Source organism: Mirounga angustirostris, unplaced genomic scaffold (genome assembly GCF_029215605.1).
Source record: "Mirounga angustirostris isolate CCGP_5_RB_7025 unplaced genomic scaffold, mMirAng1.0.hap1 SCAF_3, whole genome shotgun sequence".
Classification (NCBI taxonomy): Eukaryota; Metazoa; Chordata; class Mammalia; order Carnivora; family Phocidae; genus Mirounga; species Mirounga angustirostris.
The window spans coordinates 130,718,059-130,724,561 of record NW_026991711.1 but is presented as its reverse complement, the minus strand read 5'-3'; the positions used below and the strand labels follow the sequence as shown (position 1 = coordinate 130,724,561).

Sequence of the window (6,503 nt, the reverse complement as noted above, 5' to 3'; positions counted from 1 at the left end):
CAGGAGGAGCCACGAGACAGAAGGATCCAAGATCCGTACATGATCACATGGAAGACCACTTGCCAACCAGGAACAACCACATAGAACTTTCCATGAGTAAGAAATACAACCTAATTGTGCTTAAGCCACCAAGACTTTTGGGTATACTTGGGGCTGAGGCTAGTGTCATTCTAATTAATATAAAGGACAAAGACAAAAAATCTCACATTTTACTGAGCTAAACCTGAGATAGCCGAAAAAGTACTAAAGCAATTGAGCTGACCCAGAAATAATTAAATTTTCTGCCATTAGGCAAAAATGGGACATTAAAATAGAAATTAAATTAATTTATAGGAAAAGGAAGAAATTTCCAGTTTTGTTCTCCCTTGAGTGTATGACTTGTAAAACTCATACCCTCCGGGTACTAAATATACTTTAATTGGCTATCTTCGGTCAGGCTGGATACAGTTTGCTTTTCTGCAAAGAATTCCTCTATTTACTCCTGTAGTGAAATGAACACCATGTTCCATGTGGCTTTTCAGTTTAGCAGAGGCTATAGTGCAATATTCCATTTTTTTTCCGAATAGGTTATTTCACGGTGATTGTGACTTGGGTTCAAGGTCAACTATCTTCCATATAAAAGCTGAGTTTAATAGAAGCTAAGAATGCCATCATTTTTCCTCCTAAAATCAGAGAGTTTCTAAGACAGTCTGGCCAGGAATTTTCTACAAGTTTTAAGTGAAACTTTTGATCTGAGGGGCCATCCTGTTCCAGGTCCTTTTAAAGATGTCAGTATTATTCCTTGTCCCAATATAAAGAACAACTTGTGGTTTAGAGAGACATTCTTGTGACCTAATAGGAATATGTCACATAGCCCTTGCATGGCCCAACAAGAAGAGCCACATGCTTTTCAGTCTAGCTAATTCCAGCAAGGAAACAGGCAGAACTGAAAAAAAAAAAACAAAGCAGGGGGCGCCTGGGTGGCTCAGTCGTTAAGCGGCTGCCTTCGGCTCAGGTCATGATCCCAGGGTCCTGGGATCGAGCCCCACATCGGGCTCCCTGCTCAGCGGGAAGCCTGCTTCTCCCTCTCCCACTCCCCCTGCTTGTGTTCCTGCTCTCGCTGTCTGTCTCTGTCAAATAAATAAATAAAATCTTTAAAAAAAAACAAAAAACAAAAAACAAAGCAAAATCCTCTTTTCCAAATCAGTCAGACACCATTTTATGTAGTAATTACAGAAATTTCAAAGATTAGAGCTTTAATTCAGTGTCCATTTCTTCTATAGTCAGAATATTTTTCAGAAAGAAACTACTTCAGACAACCTTATTTTGGGGGTGAATATGGGGTGAAAGGGCACATGGAATTACTTTCTTTTTTCATTCTGAAAAGTTTATCTGCAGCGTTCTCTTTGCATCTATTTGACTACAGTGTTATTATAAACCCATTACTACCCAAGTAATGTTCCATTGCAAAAGTAGGATAATTTTTTCCATAGAAGATCTGGATATAAAATGAGAAGCTTTTTCCTTCTTTTGGAAGATAAATCAACTTAGACTAAATGATCATGCTGAATGTTTTATAATTTTACCAGAACTATCAAAAGTATATGCTAAGGGAGAATGGATACTGGGGAAGCAACCCCATTTGCCTTAAAAACAGAACCCCAGCTCTATGCAGAAATGCAATAGGCTCAGCTAAAAAGACAATTATTCTAGACTCCTCATTAGGAAGAGTGGCGTTTCTCACAGTTACGACCCGTAAGACATAAGTCTCAATGTGTATGTAATCAGGAAGGCTCTTGGAGAAAGAGCTGATTCGGGTGGAACTTGAGTTTTGCCCTTTGCACTTCCTACCCTCCTGCCTGAAATGTACTCAGGATGCTGGAGGAGAGGCAGCAGTTTTGAAACCATAAGGCAACAAATCAGAGGATGAAAGCCTCGTGCTGAGGATGGCTAAAAGGAAGGAAGGCTCAGACACCTGAAGACTGTGGATTTTGCCAGGACTGTGAAGTCCTACCTTAATGTCACTTAACTTAACATCACTTGAGAAAAACAAAACCTCTATTTGTTTAACCTAGTGAAAGTTGGATTATCTCTTAGGAGCTGCCAAACCTGTATCAAGTTGATCCAACTAGGTTACCAGGAGAATGCTATTTTTTTTAAATAAGAACAGTTTCCAAACAAGTATTTCAGAAGCATCCATTTACTTTGCCAATTTTTAAGCTGATATATTCTATAAATCATTTTTCTATGTTCTTTAAAATGACTCCAAGGAACACTACTAAGGAATATCATATGCAACCCTCATGTACGGATCATTCTGAATGCATTTCACCCCTCCATTTATTTATTCAGTAAACATTTGTTGAGGTTTCCAGTAAGTAGTGTGCTGGGGGCAGGGATGCAAGGATCAAGAAGTGCCTGACTACAAGAGCTCAGCTCACTTGAAAGTAATAAGACCAAATCTCTTTTAAAACATTCTATTTTCCAGGGGTGCCTGGGTGGCTCAGTTGGTTAAGCGACTGCCTTCGGCTCAGGTCATGATCCTGGAGTCCCGGGATCGAGTCCCGCATCGGGCTCCCTGCTCGGCAGGGAGTCTGCTTCTCCCTCTGACCCTCCCCCCTCTCATGTGCTCTCTCTCTCTCATTCTCTAATAAATAAATCTTTAAAAAAAAAAAAAAAAACATTCTATTTTCCAGTTCTTTGGTTTCTATGGGTTGTATGTTTCATGTACATTAGTTCCCCAAGAAAGGGACAAGCCTAGCTCCACAATCAACATTAACAAAATAAAAAGATCTGAACTACCAACGTAGTGTCCATTGCCAAATGTTCAGAACCCGATTTCATAATTCGAAAAATTTAATTAAATGTTGTGCCAATATGTTCATTATGGTTGTGAGAAATACTTGAGTAAAATTTTTCATTCCATCCACTACCTCAATTGATTTTCTAAAATCAGACTGTTCCTAAAAGCAGATATTTAGTGCTACTCCACTTTGTTTTCTGTCATTTCTATGATTAAAAAAAAAAAAAAATCATTGTACGTCAGGACTTTACACCAGTCCTAGAGGACAATTATTTACTGCGAGATGGTAGGCAAAACGCCAGTGAGTATCAGAAAAACCACTTTCCATTCGCCTCTTCTTCAGAGTCACCTTAAGCACATCATTTAACTTCTTTCTACCTCAGTTTCCATAGGGGTGAAATGATGGAGTGGAATTAGATCATCATGTTGTTTTGTAGACCTAAAATTCTCTTATTTCCCTGTTCTATTCTCAGTGTGATGCATTAGTAGATAAGTTTCCTAGCTAAGAGCAGCACATTAATATTATTTTTAAATGATGCATGGCTTCTCTATTTCTGTTGCCTCGGGAATTATACATCTTAGCCCACATCCCGCATCAAACCACAATTTTATATATAATTAAACAATATAACATCATCTTAATAATGTCATATCATTGTACTCAGGATCAGAATATAGGGCTGGTTTTATTATTTCTAGCTTTTAAGAACACAAGTTGCATTGCATACACTTGAGATAATTGAAAGAAAATTAGATGGAGAATATGCTGTTTTTAATTTGCTGTTTAAAAGTATCCTCCAGATATCTAGGAGTGAGTGCAACAAAGCTTATTTAAAAGCACAGTGATCTTCTTGCCCCATTCTGAGAAATTGCTTTCAAAGTCTAAAAAAAGATTCATCATATACAAAATCTGAATGCTGAAATTCCTATCGTTTTAGTATCAACAACGGCAGTAATTAATGAACACACTTGACAGTTATCTGCACACCATCATCGAGAGGTAACCTGATTTTCTTATTGCTTTCATGAAAATACCTGAATTGAAATGCATTAAGCACAACCAGTTTAACCCACCCCCTTCTGAATTTGATAAATCAAGATTTAAAATGCCGTTGTCTCGCTTGCAAAAAGATGTTTTAGGAGCATAAACCCTCTTTACCACTCTTAACAGTTATCCTGCAAACCAGCTCACACCTCCAGCTATTACTCCTGGTACACATACACATATTCCCATGTACTCACCACAATGAGTTAAAGGTAGACAAAAGCTCTCGGCGGCAGCCTTTGAGTCATTACTTTGCTTTACCATTCCCTTCATTTTAGGTGTCATGGCACAGTACTTTACAGACAGCCATTCTCTCTGTTTAGCTTTGTTGCAAACACCCGAGAGCAGTGTCTTGCACTTGCTGGAAAATTTAGCTTTTATGCTCCTGGTCATTCTTCCCACAAAAACAACAAGACCAGTTTCCGAGCTATTCTTAACTCTCCTTCCAAAACATTTCAGAAGAGAAAGACCAGATTTCATGATTCGCATGCAAAGTCCCAGCCTGCCCACCTGCCTACTGTTGCCAGTACTTCTTACTCTTGCTGGAGATGACATTCAGCCAGCTCCCCAGCCCCGACGCTTCGTTATGTAAGGCTGTCTAGGTCAAGTGTAGGAGACCCACTGCTGGCCTGTGAAAACTCATGGAACTCTTCCTTCAGATTAACACTTCAGGGACTATGGAAGCTGGAGGAAGCTGAGCTTTTACTACATCTTTTGGGGGTAAATATTTTTGCATGATTCAGTGGTTTATATGCTCTAGTCTTGGCAGATGCCCGTCAGCCATGCCGAGAGGGGCAGAGAGAAATTACTAAGGGAGTCCAGTTTTGTCAGCATGCTTGAGTAAGCATAGGAAGTCTGGTAGCAATCCTAGTGTTAAGACACTTAAGGAGTAAATGAATCATAAATTAGGATTTGCTTATCAAGCATCTTCTCTAGCCCTCGAGGAATGAATGTTGCTTTGGCTATTTAAACTCTGAATACAATCCATTTGCTGGGAGGTGTTGCAGGAGAGCATTATGAGCTCTCAGAGATTTACTGCAGTTCTTGGCTCTTCTGTTGTCCTTGTCTGATGGCAGATTTGCTTTCCTTGTCCATAAGCTCGATGTGTTCCTGTATTTGTCTTCTGTTGTGATTGTTTGTGACAATAGGAGAATGGAGCCTGCATAACCTGGCAGTTATGTGACTTCAACAAATAATAAATCCTGCCTAGTTCGTTCCAAGGTGAATCCTGCAGGAAAAGCGCCATTTGGTACTGGCACTGAATGATGTTGGGTTAACTGCTCTGGTTCAAACTGTGCTGTGTTCAGGGGACTTGGAGGCATGATCCCAGATTTGACATGAACAGTTATTCACTCTGTGAGTAAAATTAGAAACAGTATAGCATTGATTCCGTTTTAGACTCTCACACCGTGTCCTGGTACGGGAATTAGTTAAAATAGCAGGCTCTTATTGAACGCTGCAGAAAAGCCTGGAGAAGTAGCAGGCTAAGATTGCAGGAACGGTATGATATTGGCAAGGAATTTTAATAAGATTTAACCAGAGATCCTGATATAACAGATGGCACCTAATTTAAAAGATAGGTGGATATTTAAAAAGTTCAAGACAGAAACAGCACATTTGAGAGGCTTTGGCTTCCTGCGTGCCCTTGGCAAGAGAAGTTCAGTGCTTTGGACAGGATGTCATGAGTTAGGAAAATAAAGGTTGTGTAAAGAGTCTCATGATGTTTAAGAGGTAAATGGGAGGCTGAATATTCAGTGTCCATAAATGAGGACTGGCGTGGGGCAATTAATGATAGCACACTCACTCACTAAGCAAACAGGTAGTTTTTAAGTATCTGCAATTTCTTGCATTATTTTTTATTAAATTATAGGAATGAAAATGAATGTTGCCGAAATGAATTTCCTTCTGGGTACCTTCCACTCTGTTAATCATGACTAACAGTAGCACATTGATTATTTATGATGGGAATATATTGCTTATCATTTTATGCTATATTTAATTGATTAAACATGTACATGTTTTCCCAAATAATTTGAAGAGACAGTTATGATCCCTCAGGGCCTGATTTTATATTACTGATGTCAATAGGCATTGTCCCCATAGACCTAGCTTGGCATAAGAGCCCCATCAGACAAGGTTTTACTCAGTTTGGCATTCAGAATATTCCTCATACACGTAATATGAAAAATAATGCATACCTATTTAGTCGTACTTACAATCTTTAGTTCATATATCTTTACAATAACACTGCCAGTACTCAATGTCTATAAATGATTTTTGTTTCAAAATCGATTTTTAATAGGGATTCTTTTCTCTGTTAATGGAGCTTAAATAGTTATATTCATTTGTTCATTTCTAAAGTAAAAGAAATGAGTTAAATGAGGTCTAAAGTTAGTTTTGGTTCTGCCATTTCTGGATGATTTTTCCTCTAAGTGCGAAGTAGCATTAGTAATTAATCTATGCCAAAGTGAGACTACATTTTTTTTGGTGAGATTATATTATTAAATGCCTACAATACTAAACCAACATTGATTGAGTAGCTACCAAATGCTAGGCCAGTGGTTCTCAAAGCGTGGCCTCCTGAGTAGCCACAGCACCATCTGAAAGCTTGTTAGGAATGCAGATTCTCGGGGGGTGGGGGGCAACTTGTCTCTTAACAAGCCCTCCAGGTGGCCG

General features: G+C 38.9%; 1 protein-coding gene across 1 annotated transcript in view; it reads left to right on the top strand.

Moving 5' to 3' along the window:
* The first annotated feature begins 4,314 nt into the window (after window positions 1–4,314).
* The window catches only part of LOC123839337 (sodium channel protein type 1 subunit alpha), a 152,159-nt gene continuing 149,970 nt past the window's right edge, over window positions 4,315–6,503 (top strand). Inside the window, exon 1 of the mRNA XM_045868693.1 lies at window positions 4,315–4,547. The gene's annotated coding sequence lies outside the window, so the exon portion shown is untranslated. The remainder of the gene's footprint in view (window positions 4,548–6,503) is intronic.